This window comes from Helicoverpa armigera, chromosome 23, assembly GCF_030705265.1.
Source record: "Helicoverpa armigera isolate CAAS_96S chromosome 23, ASM3070526v1, whole genome shotgun sequence".
Classification (NCBI taxonomy): Eukaryota; Metazoa; Arthropoda; class Insecta; order Lepidoptera; family Noctuidae; genus Helicoverpa; species Helicoverpa armigera.
Window position 1 is genome coordinate 7,547,449 of NC_087142.1, and position 24,420 is coordinate 7,571,868.

Below are 24,420 nucleotides of genomic sequence, written 5' to 3' on the forward strand. Positions count from 1 at the left end.
AACCAGAACCATGTTGACAAAAGCCAACAAACTACTTTGCCAATACTATAATCACGATATTCCAAACACATTAGTATCAAATAGACTGTAAATAGAACGAGCGTTTTATAATGAATATTCTGAAGACATCGACAGATTAATAATGCGATATGACAGGTGGTTGAACGAAGTGGGTCGAAGTTATTAATAAATCGAATAATAGCTGGGCCTTTTGTACCACGTCGGCGGTGGTAGGGTTAATGCTTGAGATTTTTGTCTTTAAAGTTGATGAATGATTGGAATCCTTTAAATCTATCAATTTTCTGATACTATCGATGTTTAAGTCAAATGCCTCTCTGAATGTTGCGGTGGTTGAGTGTCGTAAAGAAAGACATGGAAATCTGCGAACTCGAAGAGGAAGATGTCCAGGATAGAGCGAAGTGGAAGAAGAAGATACGGAAAGCGGACCCCGTCACAAGACGGGATAAACGCTGAAGAAGAAGAAGATTGTGTATGATGATATCCCCTTCATAACACTTGTTTGTATTGATAAAATGATAAACTGAAATTAATCAGTTTCTGCTTAATTTGATTCCAAAAATTTTAGATCCGACCACAACAAATTTTGCTTGCCCTTAAAATCGATTGACTTGGGCAAATTACCCACAAGCTTTTCTTTTAACCAGTGTAGTATGGACGAAAATTAATAATTTATGAATCGCTGTACTTATATGGGGAACGTTTGGTTGACCGCGGTTCAAGGCCATGTTTTATTTTTAATTTTACTTGTATGTGTAGGTAAGTTGTATGTTTTTTCAGTCGACTTAATAATGCTTGTGGTCTATAAGAACATAGAAAATATGAAGGGTACCTACACCTAGGTACTCTTTACTGATTTTATTAAGTTAATACAAATATTTTTGCTGAAAAGTCTTGGGAAAACATCAAATTGAAACAAATAGGAATAGAAAATATTCATCTACGAGTACATTAAATAATCAGGAAAATTGTGCAGAACATAATTTTCGCAAAGAAGCTTATTAAGATACCGTGAATGAACGTCTCATTAATATCGATCGAAATGTAGAGTAACCGCGCGCCAAGAAGAAATGCTGAGTATGAGCAATTTTCAAATCCTTATCAATCACTGAACTGAAAAATGCTGAATCCACTAAATTATTACAATCTTTTTATTTAAAAAATTCATGAGTATTGATTTTTACAGTAACCAGTTTATGAGAAAGGTGAATAAATATTGCATTTATTGAGAATAACAAACAGGTGGAGACAATACTAGACAGAAATTAATGTAACGATTATATACTGCCCAAATGAAACGGAATCTACTCAAATGAGCGGAACAAGCACGCTTCGAACAAAAGGGACATCCTGATACCTATATAGATACACATAATATTACTAGCAAACAACCAGAATGAGGAAATAACAACTCTATGACAATGACAATAAGGTTGAGCGACACCGAATTTGTAAATTTGCTGGTAAAATGGAACGTTCCTGTTGCCCGAAGCCAGTTGATTTTCAGTCAGTGCCGCGCGCGGCGCCACTGTCGTCGGTGGGCGTCGTTACGCGCTCCCAAACGCAACCCCGCGCGTTTTCCTCTCGCCGGAAAAAAATATATATTAAAAATAATACAACAGCCAGTTCAAATATCGAGTACCAAATAAAAATTCCTCTGTGATCCGAACGATCGGTGATTATCATCTGTGTTACGTTCTTAATCGATTACGTTTACAAAATAACGATACAAAAATAGTGTTTGTAAGCGTTTTACGGTGCAGATCGGCATGGCCGTCGTACTAAATATTGCGTGTATTTTCACCGAATAGACGATTATTTCGCTACATCAGACAAGTGCGTTACGCGTCTTACTATGTTTTCCCGAGGAATTTTCCCATAATTGGATGTCAGGCTGGATAAATAAACCTAATTCGATTCAGAATACGTTTCGTCCAACGCATTCGATGTAAACATTATTGAATTTACGTATGTATGAGATATGATGGTTGTATTTTTAAATGTTGTTTGCTTTTTTAGTGCGAATACGAGGAAAATTAAATTGTTGTACGCGATAATATTGTTGTAAATCGCGTTATCGTATGTTACTATTTCTGATAATTTTATAGAAAATTGTTTTGTTACTTGCTTCAGTAACATTTTTGTTGTTTTGCTCAATATTTGGCCCTGAAAATCTAAATTTACACTTTATTGACCCAGATTTTAAAATATAATTTCCATTGCAATGTGTTTAATAAATTGATAAGAGAGATCTTACATCTGTTGCTTTCACTCAGAAACACGTTTTTGCAAATCCAGACTAATCAATTTCGATCGAATATGTTTTTAAAGCAATTAATAAAGGTGACCTTTTGGACTAATAAACAACGCAATTTCTCGTACAAGCGTACTCAATAAAGCTCATAGATTACAGAATCATAAACCTTTTCAAGCCTAAAGGAAATAACATCAGCTATATTCATGTATTAACAAACCTCTTTTCCCATTTTGGTCCCTCAGTACTTATTCTAGAATGATATGCGTGCCATAATTTTAAAAAAGAAGAAAATACGTAGGCAGCTCTTAACACTTTACAACCTCCTCCGAATATTAAAACGTTAAAGGTCAAAGTTTATTCAGGAATTTATAACAAACAAATCATAGCCGACATGCAAAAAGGATGATTAAGCAACCTCAAAGCCACATTTTTCCTTTGTTGGTAAGGAATTTGGCAAAGGAGTCTGAGTTTTGAGGTCTTAAAAAGTAATAAGAGTATCTTTTGAAGAATTTGTTTTGATAATGAAAAAGATTTGAATAATTCGTTGGCTTTTTTAAAGGTTAGGTTTAGGAATACCAATTTTCATTTCATTCATATATTTTTTGATCATTATGTAGATATCCTATATCTCCTAAAATATAAGCGTCTATAGGTTATAGCTGATTATTGTCATCATTATTTATAGTGAGTGCGCACAAAAACGACTTGTTCCTAGAAATTGTGTAGAATTTACTTATTACGCGCCTATTTTCTCCGTGATACTAATGTGAAGTCTCATATTTAATTCAAATAGGCCTTCGAAGGTCAAATTAAAAGGTCAAATACTAGTTGTTGTGCTGATAGGAACAATTGGGCGAGATACTCGAACAGATTTCAGGAAATGTTACCTTTCGTTCTATCTAAACCATTTGTTAATGTAACTGTATGCCATATATATTATCATACTTTCTTCTTCTGTACATGAATCTTTTAAATACCTAAAACACAAAATATGACAAAACGTATTTACCTAAGAAAACAAACTAAGCAAAAGCCATCCCGTAATATTTCGTCTTTTTGGACTGTAATTTAGACGCAATTGCATTTTGCACGAGCACGAAAATAGACATACTAGTATAAAGTCTTCGTGTTCATAATTCCCAGCAAAAAGTAATTAACAGAGCCTCAAAAGCTTTGCCTTTTGCATTCACATATTAACTTTAAATTAAAAATCTTCTGCATGAATTCTTACCTCTCCAAAAAGGTTCATCATTGGATTATCTGGATTTCGAGAGAAGAATTCACATAAATAATTCAACACCTTCATATTGAGGGTCTGTTTTAAATATTGAGGTATCTTTTAGGTACATGTTTTGAGCCCTTGTTGATAGGAAGCCCTAAGCATTTGCTGGCTAATTTGATAATCCCTCAAACACGTCTATACGAGTTTATACCTCCAGTATTAAAGGCTGTTAGGCCATTACCCCTAATTCCTTCGACACAGCAACTTAGTTCAAAGAAGGTAGTGCAATATTCTGAACTTTAAAGCGCTTATTTGCGATCTTCAGTCGCTGTAAGAATGTTCGTGACATCGCACGTTGAACGTGTCTTGGAATTGTTATGTCATTTTTGCTCGAGAGAGAAGCGGGGCACGGTATGATAGAAGAAATAAAATAGTTGGAATCCCAAGTGTTGTGTAATAGACAGCTAGTTTGAATACTATTTTGGAATACATAAGGTTCATTTGCTTATTGATTTAGGTACATACCAATTGTGGTGTAAGCAGAAAGGTCATTAGAGATTGAGTATTCAGTAAAACATCAATCTATTGCATTGCTTCATTGTCTTACCCCAAGCCTATTTCGCAGCTCAATTTATCACCAATCTTATTTCCCTCAAGGTAAGCAGTAATGCAGCCATTACTTTCGCATCGGCGTCCCCATCCACCTGCCTCCAATCTAATCCAGTCCGTGATATATAGTTTAGTAATTCACCAAGACCACTTGATGAATGTGTTTCAGCTCAATAACACGCCACACCATATAATTTTACGATATACCATTATATTTAGAAAGTCCTTGTACCATCATTGTTATGCTACACTAAAGTATCTTTTCTGGTAGATTTTATAGTTTTAGTTTCCTCAATCATGACATTAGTATTTACATTTTGCATTCCTTAATTTTAATTATCCGTAGCTGAGTTAGTCATGCTCAAGGTGTTTGTTAGTATTATGCGATTTTTATTGGGAATAAAGATCACAATAATTTTGTGTACTGTTTTTTGTTTTGGGATGCCATGGCTCACGCTTGTCATAATTCATTTATAATTATGTCAACCTATTTGTTTATGAGCACTTCATTTTGATAAATGGCTGCTACTAGCTATCAATTCACCATTGACAATATTTCAAGCAAGGTTTCAGTGCTTTCTATGCCAGCTGTCTGCGAAAATGCAATTCTAAGATATCATTGTTCAACACTACCTAGGCAACAGATGCAAAACATTGCCAAATGGATTTAGACAGCAGATGTGAAAGTTTATACAATTCTGTTAGGAACTTGGCTGAGAACATTAATGGTAATTCAGAAGCTTAGGAACGTGTAAGATATGAAATAGAACAATATAAAAATGTTCTAGACAAAGATATGATGATAGAAAAGAATGGAGTTGAAATAAACAGTACTAATGAAGTGGATGCCAATTAAGATTTCAACGTTCCAGTTATTCTGCTAACAGACGTTTTTCTAGTCGGAGTTTTTAATCCTACGTTTCATAATAGAGAAGCGGCTTCCAACGGATTTTCCCGATCAGAATCAATAGATAGAGGATTGCGATGCTTGAAATGACAAAACGATATTGCGTACCATTGTGAGCGGTTCATCCAATTATCTTATTAAGTTCTTTTGTTTCTAATGCTCTGTTGTTGTTTTTTGGATTGTATTGATGAAAACTAGCTGTATTTTTACGCTTAGTGTGGAATGTTTGGAATAGATTTTGTGTTAATAATCAAAATATCGTTTAGAATTGGAACTTATAATTTTGATTATTTACTGTGGACAGTTTTTGTAAAGGAAAGTTGAGTCTGCAAAACACATAATTTTTTAAAGAATTTAGTGTTAAGAAGTGTACGTTTTGATTAAACTTCATTCATAAAAATATCAAAACTAGCACGTGTAGTAATAAAACATCTACTTATAAACTAATTCCATGTTCATTATGGCGGAAAGTGCTAGAAAATTGCACTTCCAACTTTGATTAACTTGTAGCGACGCAAAAAGTGGTTCATTTTACAAATTGACGAGAAAAACCTCGGTTGTTAGAAGCAACTAGTATTTAGCTTTACTGAAATTGCTCGTGAGAGCTGTTTAAATCCCTACTAATATTATAAATGCGAAACTAACTCTGTCTGTCTGTTACGCTTTCACGTCTAAATCACTGAACTGATTTTAATAAAATTTGGTACAGAGATAGAATTGACCTTGAGAAAGAACATAGGATAGTTTTTATCCCGGACTTTTGAAGAGTTCTCTTGGAAACGCGATATAACCGAACTTGAAGCGGGCGAAGCTGCGAGCGGAAACTAGTCATCTATAATAGTAATATAATTAGATTTTAATGGCAGGTTAGCGTAACCACAAAATACATAGGTACAGAAGTCAATCTCATGTATGTACTTCACTTTTCATGCCTAAACTCGGCGGTCGCGCTAGGGTCGTCAACTTTTTATGCGCATAAAACTAACGTGGTAGTGGTACTCGTATCTAATTATTTGATTTATTGTTGAGAATAAAACAGGAAAAATGAAATATAAACCAATAATAATAAAATATTTAATGTGGCATACATGAGGTTAATAAACACTTTCAACGGAAATTCGTTTGAAACCGAACTTTTTCAGAAACCGCAATTTATAATTTTGTTATTCATACATATACTTATAGGTACTTACTTATTACTCTTTACTTGCGAAAAAAATATTTTTGTATGTAATGGGTTGGTACAGTCCCTGATCTAAGCTTGCTTCTACCTACAGAAACCTTGATTTGCGAGTTTTATTTCGTCTACCTTACAACATACCTACTCTCGCCATGAATTATCAACTCCTACTACTTAGTAATAATCTTTGAGGGTAGGTTGGGCGGTTCGCCTGGGCCGACACTAGCAAAAGCCGCCAGGGCGCTTACCTACCCACCTAACTGTACCTACCTACTGCGTTTATTAAAAGAACCATCGAAATATGAGAAAATAAGTAGGTCCATACTATAGGTAATACGGCAGGCTAAAAAACGACAGTTCACTGTTTATTGTTGTATTAAAACAACCGTCCACTGAACAATTACATATAATACGACTTTTTTTGTTACTCGATTATTACTTTTTCTTTTGTTATTAAAATTAAAAATATTACAGTCAAATTACAGTTAGGTAGGTATCAAAACGCGTGCACATTTATCTACCTTGTGTGTGACGCGCGTATCTCAAGAAAACGGCAGCCCCGCTCGCACTGTTTTGAGTTGTTTTGAGACAGCGCGTCTGTGAACACGCACACATAGACACCTATGTCTGCGTGACTCGAACGCGCTTTATATGTAGATTGACTTCTGTACCTATGTATTTTGTGGCGTAACCGTGTTATGTAAAATAATTTATTGTGTTATGCTTTCCTAAGTACTACATTCATTTGGTATAAATACGAAATAGTGGAGATTCTTGATGTCGTACACCTGTTTTTAAAAGGTACCGTTGAAAAATAAACTGCTGGGCTTATTTCCTGTTTTGATCTAGAGACCCTTAACTGCTCTTATGTCACAATGTACTGTGAAAATTTAGGTCTATACTTTGGTAAAATACAATATCATCAAAATATTACATTTTTTTAGAAATATTTCCCCAAATTGCGTGTAGTTTTATCTAAGATTCTAACATCAAATATGTAGGTAATGTACCTATGACTCATATTGTTCCTACTAGTACAACTACCTAGCTCAAAATACATTACTTCTAGACATATCCGAACTGGTTTATTTCATTCTATACCATTGTAAACAAAAGGAGTATACAGACACATTTGCGAATCAATCGGACTTAGTTTACATTTCAATTTCTGTGTTTACGACTCCTAATTGATATTGGAGTATATCATTGAACTAGATGTGGTCTTCGGAATTTGCATGTCTGAACTACAGTTATAAACTGTCCATCTTGCAGTACCTTTATTGTATATCCTTTGAATATTATTTGATGATTTGAAGGGCCAAAACCAGTGAAAACTGCAGGTTAGAAAAATACAAAATTTCCGTCCTATAATTAAATAGTACCTACAGTAGTTGCAGTAAAATCTTACTTTGGACTAGCGTCACTTTACTTACATGCATCTGTAAAAAAAATGTAAAAAAGTAGCTACCTATTTTTGGCAGTCGAGTAAAAAAGCTCGGCCTAATGACATTTATGAAAGTTATTAACAGATTTTTCTACCGTGTAGGTATATAACACTAAAAATCACTAAGAAAACTTTCCTCGAGATACATTTTTTTTAATATAGTGGCGACATACAGTGAGGGAGATTTTATTGCACGCAGTCGATGCCACAATGCATTCAGCGTTTGAAATTCCAATTGTTGAAATCAGCTTCGTACTTAACGAATCAGTGTTTATGATTCGAGACCAAACCGTTTCTATTCGCTCAAAATATCAGGAATACTTCGCAAAGTAAACATGACAAAACTACTGTAAACTGCAAACTTTTTGTCGGCCGACAGTTTGTTCGGGCTCATAAATCAGTATGAAGATGAATGGTAGTACGCACATAACAACGATCAGGTATTTGGCCGGTATCAGACTGACCAAAAAATTTGATTCAGTTCGGTTCAGTTACAGCCTTTTTATCGTTCCACTGCTGGGCAGCGGCCTCCTCTCACACGGAGAAGGATTGAGCATTTATCACCACGCTTGCTCATTGCGGGTTGGTGATTTCAGACTTTATAGTCCAGTTCTTCTCGAGATGTTTTTCTTCAATTTTTTATCAGCCATTGGTGTCTAAGATATACTTAACTTTGATTAAATTCTCATCAATCAATTTTATTTTTGTAAAAAAATATTATTTTCCAACCATCGGGCCAACTGTCGGCCAACTATTTAGTCTTCAGTGTGCGGGTACTTCAAATGTTTTCGAATACCAAATGCTCACAAAATATAAATATAAAAACAAAGATAGGTATAAAAGTTTTACACAAAACACTTTTTATCGTTGTTTTGTTATGAATATTTTTGTTTGAATAGATGATAATAGTTTCAAACCGCGACTACACCGAAGTAGTTTCGTTTTGGTGTCGATTTTAAAAAGAATCGTAGCTACCAGATGAATTATCTTACCTACATTTGGGCTTATTATGCCGTCTAGGAGCAAACCAGGTTTGGCGGTAGGTATATTGCTGCAACTTTTGCCTATTCTTAATTGTTTTCTTTAAACTTTCAACAACGCGTTGTAAATCTTGACCCAAATTGTAAGACATTTCTGAAGTCTTCTATTCTAGTAAGGTTACGATTTTTCAAAAAATATTTGTAGTTTTGGCGTACAAATATAACTACTTATTCATAGTATTCTATTTAGTTAGCTAAACTGTACTAACTGGCGAGAGGCGCAATAAAGCCGGTTACACAAGTGCAACAATGGAAGGAGGTAACAGAGTCCTTACGTGGCGCGGTATCACGTTACCAAGCTTAAGTCTTGGACACACTGTAGCATATTTGGTGCACTGTGAATTACGAATTAGTTTTATTTATTTTAGTGTTTATGTTGGTACTCTGTTGATGACACAAGGAGAAAACATAGAACCAATCAAGTACAAAGGTACTTATATAAAGAGTTATTTGAAGTAATTGGTGAATGTAAATGAATGTGTTTTGTTTGTGTGGTTGTATGCTACGAACAAATTAGTGAAATATTCGTCGAAACTTCATTCTGAGGACGCATTATTTTTATATTGAAATCGAATGCCTAGTCAATCTGCACCATAAAATCTGTGTCTAAAAAATACAAAAATAATTTACAGCTCCAAAAATGAAAACACAAAAAACAATTTAAATCAAAAACCTTAAAAAAACGAAACATTCCCAAAGAATAACCAAAGACATGTTACAAAATACAGTGTTAAATTAAAAAGGATCTAAGCCTCAAAATGCGTCGAGACTGCCTCAAGTTGAGGCTGAGTGACCCAAGTCCTGGGTCCCTTTCGTTCCATGCCTCGGACTCGGAAGAAGAGAGTTCGGACCGAGGCAGCCGGAGTTCTAGAAGTGGGGTCGATGAACCTCATGCCTTGCCTGCGACCGTCACCGCTGCTCAGGTAAATTTTGGACTGATATGTACAGATTTCGTGCTAGGTTTAAACTATGACCTTGATTGAAGTTCAAGGCCTAAATGTAGTTCCACGTGAGGCCTTTTTTAAGACACATTTAAGACCACGTTTTATCGTTTTAAGCGTATCAAGTAGTAAGCGTGATTATCGGACACAGAATACCTAAGTCAACTTTTTTGTTGGTTAATTAACGCTACAAATAACAGTAACTACATTTGCCCTTTCATTGAGGAAATAATATTTTCTTTCAGCCCTAATCATTCCCGAAGCAATTAAGCTTCCACGAGGCAAACTGCGGTATAAAAACCATTTACCTCTCTCGACCAGTTGGGTAAAACAATTTACCCTTAGGGCGAAACCCTATGTAGGGCACAAAACCTTTATGATTTCGTAATGACCGGTTTTCCTTCCGTGTTTCACTGAAATAACGTAACTGCCCAATTGTATTTTATAGGATACTAGCTTCCACCCGCGGTTTCACCCACGTCCTGAAAGAACCACTTCATGAGGCGTAGAACCGATTCATGTGTATAGTGGTTCCTACATAGACAGTCTAAAGTCTATGAAAGGACATATCCTACCTTTTTTCCGGGTGAGGAAAATTGTTCCCTCAGGATGGGTATGCAACCGCGTAAAATAGCTAGTATTTTTATTATTAGCCTCTGCTATCCCACTGCTGGGCACAGGTCTATTTATTCATACATTATTTTATTGTATTAGTAGAACAGATAGTAGGTATATATTAGTACAGTAAAAGAAAAGTGGTCTGCTTTCTGCCTTGATCACATCTTACCCGAATCCAGCGCTTCTGGTATTTGAAATTAATTCCACCAAGATTCCCTCTAAATATCAGAAAAAACATCCCCCAATAATGTTCTACCAAGACACCCGAACATTCATAACGTCTGAAGGAGGCCAAATATTCCCTTATATAATAAAAATATACGTTTCAATCATATTCCCCCATTTTATGTGGGTCATAAATTCCTACCGTGTGTACCGTCTTTATTCATCGATCATGCGTTAGCGTTCGTATCCAAATGGTTATTGATCCATGACCGAGTTTGACCGACTTTGGCAGTTTAGGACTTTGTGGGTACTTTTATTGTAAGTTTTCGTGAAGTTATAAAGATTTTTGGAAGTATGGGTTCATTAAATTGGAGAAATAAATAAATTCTTTTTTGTTTCGAACTAGTAAGAAAATTGATTCCTGAAGCTTTTAAATGGACGTGATTAAACCCAGAAATATGATTATTCATCACCTTCACATCGTATTATTTAATCAAATAGCAAAATAAATAAATATTACGCAAAAATGTATAATACTTTCATGTCTTTGAAGACACTTATGAAAAAAATGAACTGTCTATATTTAATTAAATCAACCACAGCTTTTAATTACAAGAAAACATACTTCCAACCTCCTTATATTCTTTATGAAAACATTTTTGCAAAGCTACTAGGATTTTTTATTGGATAAAATCAATTTGCATCTAGAAACGAGACGCAGAAATCTTAGAATCAAATTACTTTACTGAGCGGAATGGAATGAAGTCCTTGCATTTTTAAGTTTGATGAAAAACTCGTTCTGTACTTAGTTTACTATTTTTTAAACTAGTTGAAATTAATGGGAAAATGAGGTTTTATTTCATCTCTCAATTTTTGCAATCATGTCATTAGGTAGGTACTTTGTAGAAATGACATAATTATGCACGGGTAGTTTCGGTACACACAAACTCACACACTCGAATTTTAGTAAAACAGTATAGGTAAAAGAAGTGTATTAGATAACTCCTATGTGCAGCAACACGATTTTAGCCATTTACTATGTACATATATTCCATTCTACCTAAATATTACGAACTCATCCAGATCCCAACTTCTTGGCCTAAAATGGTACAAAAAAAAAACCTATTTTGGAATCTTTCTCCTGCCCTTATCCACATTTTATTTGGAGAATGCGCAGATTGCCTTCTCCTTTAAAAACAGGTATTTATAATTTTTTTCAGTGTTTTTTTACTAGTATTGGAATAGCTCTAAATTAAAGTAATAATCACGATTATTCACGATGTATTTTCGTAGTGCAAGTTTATTCAATCTACATATGTATATGCGACAAGGTAGCGTTTTATCATACATGTAGTCATTAGGGACCTCACGTACATATGACTAGGTTAAACAAATACGAAAACTACTCAAATATTCAGTCCCTATGGTACTACATTGCAGTGAAAATGTGTCGTAGAATTAATGTTCTAGAGTTTTGAAAATGTAGGTTACTTTTAACCAACCACTGGGTTTTAGGGACCAAAAATATCGTTATAATCTCTTTACAGAAAATACCTTAAATATGTTTATGTATGATTTTGTTTATAATGCATTCATGAAATATACTGAATCGATACAAATGAAAATTCATTCATAATCTACAAAACTTGAAAGTCAAAAAGCAATTAAATCTTATTTATATTTTCACCTTGGTTCGTGTAACACACTAAGTACAGTAAGTAGGTACAAATAATATGTACTAAGCTTAAAATAAGTAAATCTTTACTAGTATTATAAATACTGAAAATTTGTTAGTCATTTTTGAAAACTATATTAGATACTTTTTATCCGCTAGCCGTAGCTAATTTTTACCTACACCTACCAATCTTTGTAACGATAATGATACAAGCACTTTTTTCTTTATCCCCAATCGAATATTTCTATACAAATAAACTTGAAGCTATGACAGAGCATAAAAATTGGTGACCAAGCTCGTATACTAAATGAACCGTGAGATATTGTCATGTCAGAAATAGGCTGTAAATTATTATCTGGCAGGAAGTAAAGTGGTTTTTGTGACATCAATTTTTAAAGGTTTTCGTGGTTATTTAGATGTATAAATTTCAATGGTTTTTCGAAAAGTTTTTAGTTGAGCACCATAATGATGTAGATAGGTATTCCTTCAAATAATGATTGATTAAACTTGGTGTATCACCGTTCCCCTTATACGACAGCATTTACTAAATACACAGATTAAATAATGTTTATAATATCGTTATTAATTTCTAGTAGTTCCAAACTAACTCCTTAACCCAAGATCTCAATATTACCTTACTCAATTATAATGTTATTTGCATCACTTTCCTTGCAACTACTTAACTCTAATTATTTTAAGTTCCTGCTTCTAAAAGCACTGCTTAGTACCGTTTACATAAAAAGCTATTAAAACTTCCAGCTTTTCCGTGTGACTGTGTTGCAAGGTCTGGTAAGTGCTTCTACACTACTCCACTGACATCCGGGGTTATATGGATTTATTGTTTATATACTTAAGTAGATTATAAAAATGTTTATGTACAAAATATAAAAAAAAAGTTGTGTGCTGCATGTACTTTATTTTGTTTTTCGAGCATTCGAGCTAACTAGTGTATTATGGGTGGTTTTTACCCATCTTTATTGGTGGTTTATCCATTCATCGTTTCGAAATGAATCTTCAAGCTCCTAATAAACCCTCAAATAGCGTCATGTCAACCGTGCATCATACCAAAACCCAATATTCTACACCTAAAAAATGGCTACAAGTTAAGAATCTGTGTCACAAATCTTTGTAGTAAAACCAAAGATTACTTAATAGTAAATAGGTATTTAACTAAACACTTAATAAATAATTAATTAACTGCAGTCTTATTTGCGCCCTTTACAGTCAGAATCAAAGCTTAATTAGTTGTCATTTATAGAAATGAATTCTCAAGAACGGGGCAGTAGACAGCATGACAGAATGACAGTACCTATGACAGCTGACAATGTAATAGACTATTGTAGGTACAATTCATATTGCGTGAGTCTGTTTAGGCTATAGGCTGACAAGGCCTGCCTGACATAATTTTGTTTTACTATTATTTATCAATTGATAGTTTACTAGCAATCGTCTAAGAACAATTTAAGGGAGAGTTGCACCATTTAACTTTAGCGATTTTTCGAGCGAGCTTCCTTATGAAGCACTCTAACGGTGAAAACTACATGAAATGGATGCAGTAGTTGTTCATATTAAGGACAGACAGAAAGATGTCGTGAAATACCTTGAATCTTAGTATAAAGTGTGATATTTTTATTACTTTGTACTTTGATAGATACATTACCATTGTTTTTTTCCTTGAAAAACGGCAATGAAACATTAAATAATCCTCATAGAAAACCAGGTGAAATAACTAGTATGTACACATAAGTATACAGCCTAATCCTCCGAGAATTACAACCACAACACCATGTTATGTTACAAACATTTAAAAAGTACCTACATTTAAGCCAACCTTTTAAAAGGTACATAGTTACTGAAAATTGTTAGCAAACTTTTTACATAATACGCGAATGTTCATAATTGTTTCAGGCGTGTGTTCGTTGTAAGGACCTTTCATAATTAAGCAGGTACTCCCGTTTATGACAGCGCATTCGACACTCGTGTGCTGACCAATTTGTGGCGGGAATTAATCGTGTTTTTCAAAATGGCGGCTGTAAAATTAAGGGTTATTGTTATGTTGTTTTTTTGTATACTCAGAGGTGTTTATAAGTGGTACTTTTTCCAACCGACATCTAAAGGAGACTTAAATTGACTGTGTATTTTCTTATTGATTCTATTATAATTTAGAGATTAATTATCTTCTATTTAAGTCACTGAAGTTGTGTTGCGTTTTAATTATTAATAATTTTCCTATTTTGTCTTGATCTCCTCGACCAGATTTATAAAAAGTAAAGTATGATGATAACAGATCTCTGTTCATATAGGATTATTTTAGATTTTTTTGATATATATTTTGTTAATATTCCGTAGACTAGTTACAGCGACGAACCTCTGTATACAAACAAACAAACGTTTCGCCTCATTATTTATGATTTAAACACATAGATAACGAGTATCTTGGCAGTTGTGCTAATGTCTGACATATAATTTTTACATTGGTAGTTTAAACTATGAGTTATGGATGTCTGACGTCAATATTGAGTTTTGTCCTTGGCTTTCAGACGAGTTTTATTTACTGCTAGCTACTTCCCGTGGTTCCACCCATTCAGGAAGAACTACTTCCCGTTGTAGTTCCTTAGCTTTTCATTGGTATTTTCAAAATCGGTTCAGTAGATCAAGAGATGATGCTCTACAAGGTCACGAATTTTAGTTGTTTAATTAGATTTTGAAAATAATTAGAACATTGAAATAAGACAATCGCAGTAAATCCATTATTTTGCCTTTTAGACAGTATCGTTCAAGTCAAGTTACAAGACTTCGTTTCAGTTAGGGATATAAATTATTTCTGAGTATATGTAGATCTAGTCTTCGTGTAAAACACTAAAAAAATATTAGGACTTACAATCTAATATGTAACAAATGATAACCATTTAATCTACATTCATATGAAGTATATCAACCTGTAGAATTTAATTATTTAACAGCAAAAAGAAAAAACAAAACAGTGTACGGTAAAGCTTGCACCAGCTTACAAACTTTTGTCCCTTTTGCTTAATTTTTAAGTCCCATTTAACTACCCCCGTGCGGGGAGGGTTGACCTTTTATTTGCGTTGACAGACGAACAAAAGATTACAAAAGAAAAAAGATAGAAGCTGTTATTTGCTTCAGAGAATTAAGCGCGGTTGACAATAGTCATTATTAGAAATGAGTTCGGTTATAGGAACGGGGGCCATTTTGGTGTGGTGTCCCCTAGACAATTTTGTGTGGAAGGCAGTTATGGTGCTTATGGGGGTGTTTTTTTTTATCGTAATGTTTTAGGTATATTTATGTATTTTGGGGGTTGTGGGGTAATTTTATCACATCGATGTTTTTAAAGAAAATGTCACTTACTGAGACACCGGTTTAATTTATAGCTAAATCTCAGATTAATATAATTGATAGTTCTTGATTTTAAAAATTTTTTAAGACAAATAAGTACAATATATTTTTTCCGGGTATGAAAGGTAGTTCCCACTCGACGCGAGTGATACCACGAGAAACAACTGCTTAGTAATACATGGGTAAGCAAACATTCTTCAAATCACTACTAAAACAAACCATACGGCACCAAATAACACAACCTTAACGGGAACAACAAAAGCTTTCATAGAAGGTACATTCACGAAGTATGTCATAACAACATAATTTACAGCCCGAAGGCTTTTGGCTCGGCCTCTTTACCTAAATCTAACCTCGTAAACGGCATCAACAATATGGAGTTCTGTTAACGCTTTGTGGATTTAAAATACGGAGTAAGGAAAGATGAGCGGAGATGCCATAATGCAGGTAGGTCAGGCGCCTTTTTCTAGGTCAAATTCATATGGTGGGCATGACTAAAACGATCAGTTATGAGTGAACTAACGAGGCTTCTTCGGGTTCTTTGAAACATCTGTCGACGATTTTTGGTATTACAAAAAATGGTCGGGTCCAAAGAAGGCGTATAAGAGCGAAAACAGTAACGTTCCTCGTCCCCCGCATTTTGGCGCGCTACTTTCTTAGGAGATTTTCCGTTATGCCACCTCCGCTAGTCATTTTGTTCTCCGTGATTTAAAATCTGTAAACATGGCCCCTACTTGTATGATTAGAACTTTGAAGTGGATTTTGTAATGGAGTTGTTATACGAGGTAATTTCGGTGAATGGGTTATTGAAGTACTCTTTTTTTACATATTTATATGTGTTTTATGCTTTACACATCATGGTGTAAAAACATACAATAAGATCTACAATTGGATGATATCGAAGTTGATGGATTTTAGTATAATTTCGTGAGATAACTTTTGAACGAATGTTGTGTAAAATATTCATTAATCAGGTAAATAAGATTATATCCAGAATATATTTTTGTCAGACAGTCTTTTAATATTTAATACTAAAATCTTATATCGAATAGGGGCTATAGTATTTATCTACACTGCAAAACTTTAACCTGGTCAGTTTTTCCTTATACCTATCAATGATTAAGGAAGTTGCCTTCCTGTTTGATTTAAAGGTTTTCTTTATAAGGTTATAACAGCGAACTTCGGTTTTTTTCTCAACATTTGTAGGAGGGCGGTATTTCATGCTCCATTTGCACATAATGCTATTTTTTTCGTAAATAGGTCACGAGATTATTTGGATTTCAAAATCAAATCTTTTATTACCTATAAGCTAAATTAAGTATAGATGAAAGCTAAGACAATATCAATAAATCTAAGATGATCTACAACTTTTAATATAGTCAAACAAAAATAGTCTTTCATTAAGACAAACAAAAGAAGACCATCTATAAGTATTATCACAATCCATTTTACTAGGAAAAATAAAAAAAAAACACTACATATCGACAATAACAAAGTCGTAAACGTCTTCAATATTTAAAACCCTAAAACATTTTCGCACACTAACATCTCCCAGTTTCACTCCTCAAAACTCGAATGATTTATAAATCGAAACACCCACTTCGGTCCGTCTCGATAATCGATAGTATCGAATAGGATGACCGAATCGGAAATGACCGAGTCGTCCCAACGTCCCCAGAGACGTTGGGCCTCCACGTTTTCTAAGATTGTCGGTTATTTTGCGAAATTGGATATTGGGATTTTCTCACATCGGAAAGATGTTAGGGTTGAATATCTTCACGTATTTATTACTTATCGATTTTCGGGTTGATTTGAGAATAGGGGCGGTGTACAGGTTGGGAAATATAAGTCTTGTAATGTCATTTTATTTGTTACTCGTGTAAAATATTTCTCAAAACACACTCTTGTACATGTCCAGAGATATATTATTGTATGAATTGAATAAAACTGAAACCTTTTGAATATGTTACTTTTCAGTAAAAGTTGAATACAAAAGAGTTACCTCAAGTTATGACAACAACAAACTAACGATAAAATATGCCTATTGCGTTTCACCATGGTTTCACCTTGACCAACTTTTATTAAGGTTAGGGAGTGAATAGCATTACGAAGATTGTATTTCCCGAAATATTAGTCATGAATGTGAAATGTCACTTTAGTGTAAATGAACTTTATTAATCCTAATGATAATTATAATAGGGACACGGTAGTGTCTGAGAATGACTGTCAAAGATGTTCAAATGACAACTAGAACGAAGGAACTCTACATGACAAGATGGTGTTTCATCCACGATCTAACGCACCTAGCATTGGTTTAACTTATAATCAATCGCCCCATTCGGGTCAAAAGCCACAAACTCCTCTCTTCTATTTCTTATATATAGCTTTTTACCTAGTGCACAATGTCTAAGAGATCAGCCAGCTGCGTAGGACATATTATAGTGCACGAACATTTGCACAAACACAAGTGCACTCACTATTCCTTCACTGTCACACGGCACGGCACACATGGGACGGCAATTCGACAAGTGACGAGTTTATACTTACCTAGTCTTTCACTAGGTAAGTGGAACTTTGATCAAGAATGAACCTTGCAGTTGAAAGCTCATCCCACCTTACCACATCATTAAAACAAAACAGCATCTCTTCTCTTCCACTCTGTAATACAATACGATGGCAAGTTTCCAGTAGCTACTGGGACATAATTAATGGTATATCGATCGGGTACGAGTGGACCGAGGTCGCCGACTGAACTGATAACGTGTTAATAGCGTGTTGTGATAACGGGAACAGATGACGTTTTTCGGGAAGGGCTTTTTGGAACTGTTCCTTGAGGATTGAATGGAAATTGGGAACAATGACATGAGAGTCATGTAAGTTGTTTGGATTTAAGAACAAAAATGGTTTGAACAGGTACATCGTTAAAGTAAAGACAATATATTTACAAGGTTCCCATAGCATAACCTTGGTAGAGTTTTAAATTAAAACAGATTGGGAACAGGTTGAGATTATAAATATATAGCATCAATATTATTTCCTATAATTTTTGTCGTCTCTTTTCGACCAATGGGTTCCATTTTACTAGGCATTATTTATTTTTCACTATTTTCAAAGGTTGCTACACTGATCTAGATTTTACTTCATGCCTGATTTACAGTGGACAAATTGAACTTTTGCAATCGTAAGAGAACTTTTCTCAGTTATATGTATTTTGTAAATGTTTTTTGAACAATGATACTTAGAGTAAAGTTGATCAAATTCGATGTTTTGCGATTAGAGATTGAAATCCATAACCTTTATGGAGTTAATCTTTAAATTCAATAGCAAAACAGCGGATAGACAAGTTATAGAAATCCGCAGCCAATTCCCTGGTGTGAAAGCACTGAAAGTCTCGATAGTAACAAATGAATATAGATCACTTCGTCTAATACCCTGAGAACTAGGTACAGTATTGTCACCTGCATAGATACCGTATTAACTATTAACTGATACGGTAAGTAGCGGTAACCATAATATTATGTAATACGGTGACCTATATTGTAATGATGATTAATAGATAGAACATGATTATCCTTTGTTCTATACTGTTCTAGTTGAACCAGCTAATAATTTAGCTTGAATGTTAGATATGACACTTCTAAGTTTGTATGTACTTTCTAAGTATTTACTAGACACCAGTGACGGTATTTTGGAGGGCACAATAAACTGTAGGTCCTGGCTGTCATTTAACGTCTATGGAAGTCGTTATGGGTAGTCAAAAGCCAGGAAGACTGATGAAGATTTATCAAGGGCTATGGATTATCTGGGTAACTGGATTGAAGAGGTCAGGTAGATAGTCGCTCCATGTAAAACATTTGTATTCAGCTTCATGCGGTTAGACTTGAAGCCTACCCTAACATAGATGAGAAAAAGGTACATGATGAAAAAAGAATATTCCGGATGAAATTGTGTCTTGGATTGGCTTTATTCTTTGATATTGTGTATCAAGTTCCTTGCCTGTTCTTCGGAATCTTATTCTTGTCAATTAAGCTGCAGGTTTTTATCAACTAATAAGCCCTAGTGCCAGAGTTTTCTCAAATCCGGCTGAAGGTCTCTAACGTGGAATTGTAACAACGACTGCTATTGAGTACCTTAATTGAAAATTATTTCAGACAGCGATGTTGTCCTTGCAACTTGGCCAAATCACATTCCTTAAATCAAATTCTCAACGAAATTCTATTTTGAATTCGATCGAATATTTTCCTCATCACTTCAATCTGTGTAAGTTATTGCATCACATTAGTTCTATTATAGGGATCAACGGGAAAATCATTTATAACCAAGCGATATGCATCGTTGCTAAAATCATTTAATTTTGCTTTATTTACATTAGATGCATCGATACCTATAGTTCTATATTTATCACTATCATCAGTGATGTTATATTGAAATCTATATTATTAATGAAAATGGGAGTTCGTTCATTTGTTTGTAACTTTTCTACATTATCGTCAAAACACCATCAAATGCTGAACCGACATACTTGATCTTTAGTGCCTCTAGAGGGGCTCTCTACGGGACTTTGCAAACAAGTAAACCCAACTTTCTTCAGACGCAGGTAAAGTCACGTGAAACAGCCAGTCAAAAACAAAGTTTATTTCAAGATCTCCGATCATTAGTCTAGATCTAAAAACTGCACGAAATTGAGTCACTGCAAAATTTTTAAACTTTGATTTGGCGTAAACAGTTTAAATTTAGCTTTCTCGGGAATACGTTTCACAATATAGTAATGATAGCGATTGGTCATTGAATGCGCGTGAGTCATTATATGCCTGGTTCCTAAGCATGAAACAATTTGTATTGGGAAAGCTTTACATTTCATTAACGAATTCAGATACATAATTTTAGATAAACCATTGATACTGAGGTGCATTAAATTAATCTGAAAGGTGACCCCAACATAGGAAAAACTAGGCAGATGATGTATGTAGACTGTTTATTAATTAGATAAGTACTAGCCGTTTCCCGCGGTTTCATTAGCGTCCCTTGGGAACTATTGCCCGTACCGGGACAAAATATAGCCTATGTTAGGTAATTTTAACAGTGTAGCTTTCTAACGGTGAAATAATTTTTCAAATCGCATCAGTAGTTTTGGAGACTCTGGGTGCAAGCAAACAGACAAACCTAAAGATTTTCATCACAGATATTAGTTAAGAAGATGTCTAGTTATGTGAGGTTTTGTATGATGCGAGTAAAACCACGGGTAACATCTAGTACAGAGTAATATTCCATTCATCCAGTCAGGTCGGACGTGAAGGAAGCTAGTACTTTTAATGCTAAAACCTGCCATCGCTTATTGGAATTTCAATTTATTTCATCTTCTTCCCAGTTCGCTGAGTCACTTAGTTTTATTGAAAACTAACTGTTTATCGCGGTTCCACCCGCGGCCTGAAGGAACTACTGCCCGCCCAAGGATAAAAAGTAACCAATATCCTTTCTTAGGTCCTAAATTACCTGTGTACTCATTAGGTTCGGTTCAGTAGTTTTGTCATAAACGTCGTGACAGACAGATAGAGCTACTTTTGCATGTTAACTATTGGTAACAATTCTATCCCTAACTATGTACGTACATATATGTTTATTTTGATATAGGTAAAAATGAACCCTTAAACAATGCAATGCAAGCACAAAGCAAGAATCTGTGCATACAACCCATCTAGTATGATGCAACAGTGTTACACGACACGTGAGGAGTTAAGCTTTCAACGAAGAGCTGCATCGCAGTTCTATGTACTTGTTTGTAGGTGCATGAAATACTAATGCTTTTACACAGCTTTGGTAGTAGGTACCCATTTTGCGAAAAAAAATTTTTTTTTTGGTTAGACTTTCTTGGGATCGAAATTATGTATACGGGGATAAATACTATACTAGCTCGCATATGTTTTTTTAATAACATAATAATTTTGCAAAAATACTTACACCTATGTTACTCCAAAAAGTTGTCACATGCTATGCAAGACCAAGATCACTAGGCGATGTGAATCATCTATATCTGAAGAGTTTTGTCTTCAGAAAATACTGCTAAAGTCAAAACGAAATATCGGCTACTCGTGCCTTACAGTATGCGCATAATAATATAGAAGAAAATTATGTAGCCCAGTACAAACGGACTACTTAACTAACGTTACAGTCTGATTATGACTGTTACATAACGATTTCATTGAAAACTGTCAACGTTCTAGCAAGTTTCCCCTTACATTGAAAAGACAGACAGTTTCCAACCATTAATTTTCAAGTCCAAAGCAAGTATCTTTAACATCCCTCATTAACTAAACGTATACAAAATGAATAACGCTCAACTGAGGAAGTGCTTTCTACCACTTAAGATTTATCTTTATCTTTTGATATCTTTAATCATAATTATGGATGTCAAAAGATGTGCGACTTTAATATATTATATTTCTTGATGCATATTACGAGACTGTTAATCTATCATCGAGGCGATATAATGTGATTTGCCGTTGATAGTTTTAAATTGTGGAGAACATTAAACTAATTTGGTGTTTCCTTGGTTTGTTTAAGAAATTTTGATACGAAGTGTAGTTTTTATTTTCGATCTATTTTTTTATATTTTTCAAGTATTTATTTACCAAAAAAAAAAATCTTCGGACTTTGAATTAAAATTATGAACTAGGTTACGTTAGCCATTAGTTTTCTTTTTATTTAAAAAAAAATCTCTGTTTACAATTAATAATATCTAATATATTATTCACAATTTTATGACGTCACAAAACAGTAATCAAGCCGTTTTTACGTCACTATTACACATGATTGCAAACAAAGCGAGTATCACAATTGTCTGTTTAACCATGTTCGTAATAGCTATACATACATGTCACCCTGGCACTTCGCTATTATAACATATACGTATAATGTATAGTAATTTATAGTGCGTTAATTTTAGGGCTGTATGCATGGTTTTGTTACATATTTATACGTTAAGTTTGTATGATCATGAAAGAAAGCATACGTACAAAAAATCTTTTTTTTTTTCTTTAATTGTCGATCAAAACCTAATTAAAGCCTAAGAACCCTTATTAGATTTTGACTTGGGGATGAAACTGAATCTTAATATCATTTACTTAAATATAACAAATACTTAGAAATTATAACGTATTACATAATTAATATACGGTATGACAACTGTTTTTAGTCATGAAAAGTCTTTTCCAATGGGTCAATGCTCAATCGATTTCTTTCATAATATTTTCATAATTTTTATTCTACAATGATATATTCTCGTTTTTTCTACATCGTCAACATAATTCTCCCATTATATTTTTCGTTCCCAAAATAACCAATTTCTAAGCGTGACATCCCTAAGCAAAGCAGGTTTGAATGACACTTACTTAGTTCGTGGCTCCCTCCCATTGTCAATAACACTTTTATTATGCTCTGTATGGTTAGATGGAAAGTCAAAGGTAATGGCTAGGGGGTAAATAGGGTAAGAGTAGGGTAAGGGGGTAAGGTATAGGCATTTAAGTAAGGTGTTGAAAGAATAAAATGGCTAGCGGAGATGTTATAATGAAAATCTCCTAAGTAGCGTCGCCAAAATGCGGCCATTTCACGAATCAATCAGTTCCAATCTTTACCTATCCGATGTCTCAAGGAAGAAATTTCCGAACGCCTCGTTAGTTTAGTAGTAACTAAACGTTTTGATTGCGCCTACCGTACGTTACTTACCTCATGGTATCTCCGCTAATCTTACCTTCGTCCATGGTATTGATTCAAGGCTGGCAGAGTACATATATGTATTTTTGTGGACAACTAAACAAAACACTTGCGGTAAAATTATACGGGTCATTAGATTAGAGGTAGGTATATGAATGTAAACGAAAAATTTCATAAGAACCTTCCTACTTTTGTTTTTTGATAAGATTTTCTGAACTTAATACCTTTCCTCTGCACATAATTATCCCCTTTAATAACGCCGTAGCATTAATAATTAAGGTTTTTATTACTGTTCCAGAGAATAAAAACGTGGGCGTTTGAAGCTTTATCCCGTCCTAAGAAAATATTTATTTAGTGTGTGTATCCTTAAGATTGGACGCTACCTTGGGAATGCAATGAATATCATATTTAGAGGGTTTTTATTTCTGGGGGTATTTTGTTCTAATTTTCTTGCGTTTTATGGGAAAAACTGAAATGATTTTTTAAATCGGGAGTCGACGGTATATAATTTCTATAGTGAAAAATACTTAGAAACAGTTTGATAGTTTTGAAGATTTCGACCTACATACAAACACACAGGCTAGATTGCCTCGAGAAGAGCATCTTTATGCATAATGGAAGAAACATGTTTTATTTGACCATTTATCTTTTCACTTTATGAAAATTGTATAAAGCAACTTTGTAGCTGTCCCATTTTCACTGCACTCAAGTGTAACCACCAACCTGCTTTTTCACCAACACATCACAATACAAGATTATTATCAAATCATTCTTTAACTATTTTCAATAAGACACGCATACTTTAAACTATCCCACAGTACATTTTTCAGGAAATATTTGCCCACTAACCGTTATTATAAGGTCGTTGTGATAAAACCTAGACTGAATGGCCTAGTCTAGTCATAAATAGGTCTGAATGTCTGATCTGACGAGGCTACCATTCGTTATTTAGATAAAGATTCGTTTCTGTTGCTAGTAGTTTGGGAATTGCTTTTGTAAATGGGTTTTGGAGGTCGGATGGTAAAGGTGGATGTGTATTTTTCAGTTTATTATTAGATTTACCTATATAAAATTAATTATCATATTCAACATGAAAAACGATACTACGAACCTACGCGGTACCTACTATGTTCAGAAAAAAGAGTAGATGTAGGTAGGTACAGACTATTTGCATTCTTTACGACATTACAGTAACTATATTTTTTCCGTATATTTTAAAGTGTATGTAATTCGTGGATTTTAAAGTCACAATCTACTTCTATCTAGTAGGGACGACT

General features: G+C 34.2%; 1 protein-coding gene across 6 annotated transcripts in view; it reads left to right on the forward strand.

Annotated features, from left to right (window-relative positions):
- The window catches only part of LOC110373736 (uncharacterized protein), a 112,737-nt gene that overhangs the window by 67,754 nt on the left and 20,563 nt on the right, over nt 1-24,420 (forward strand). The gene's annotated exons all lie outside the window — the stretch shown is intronic.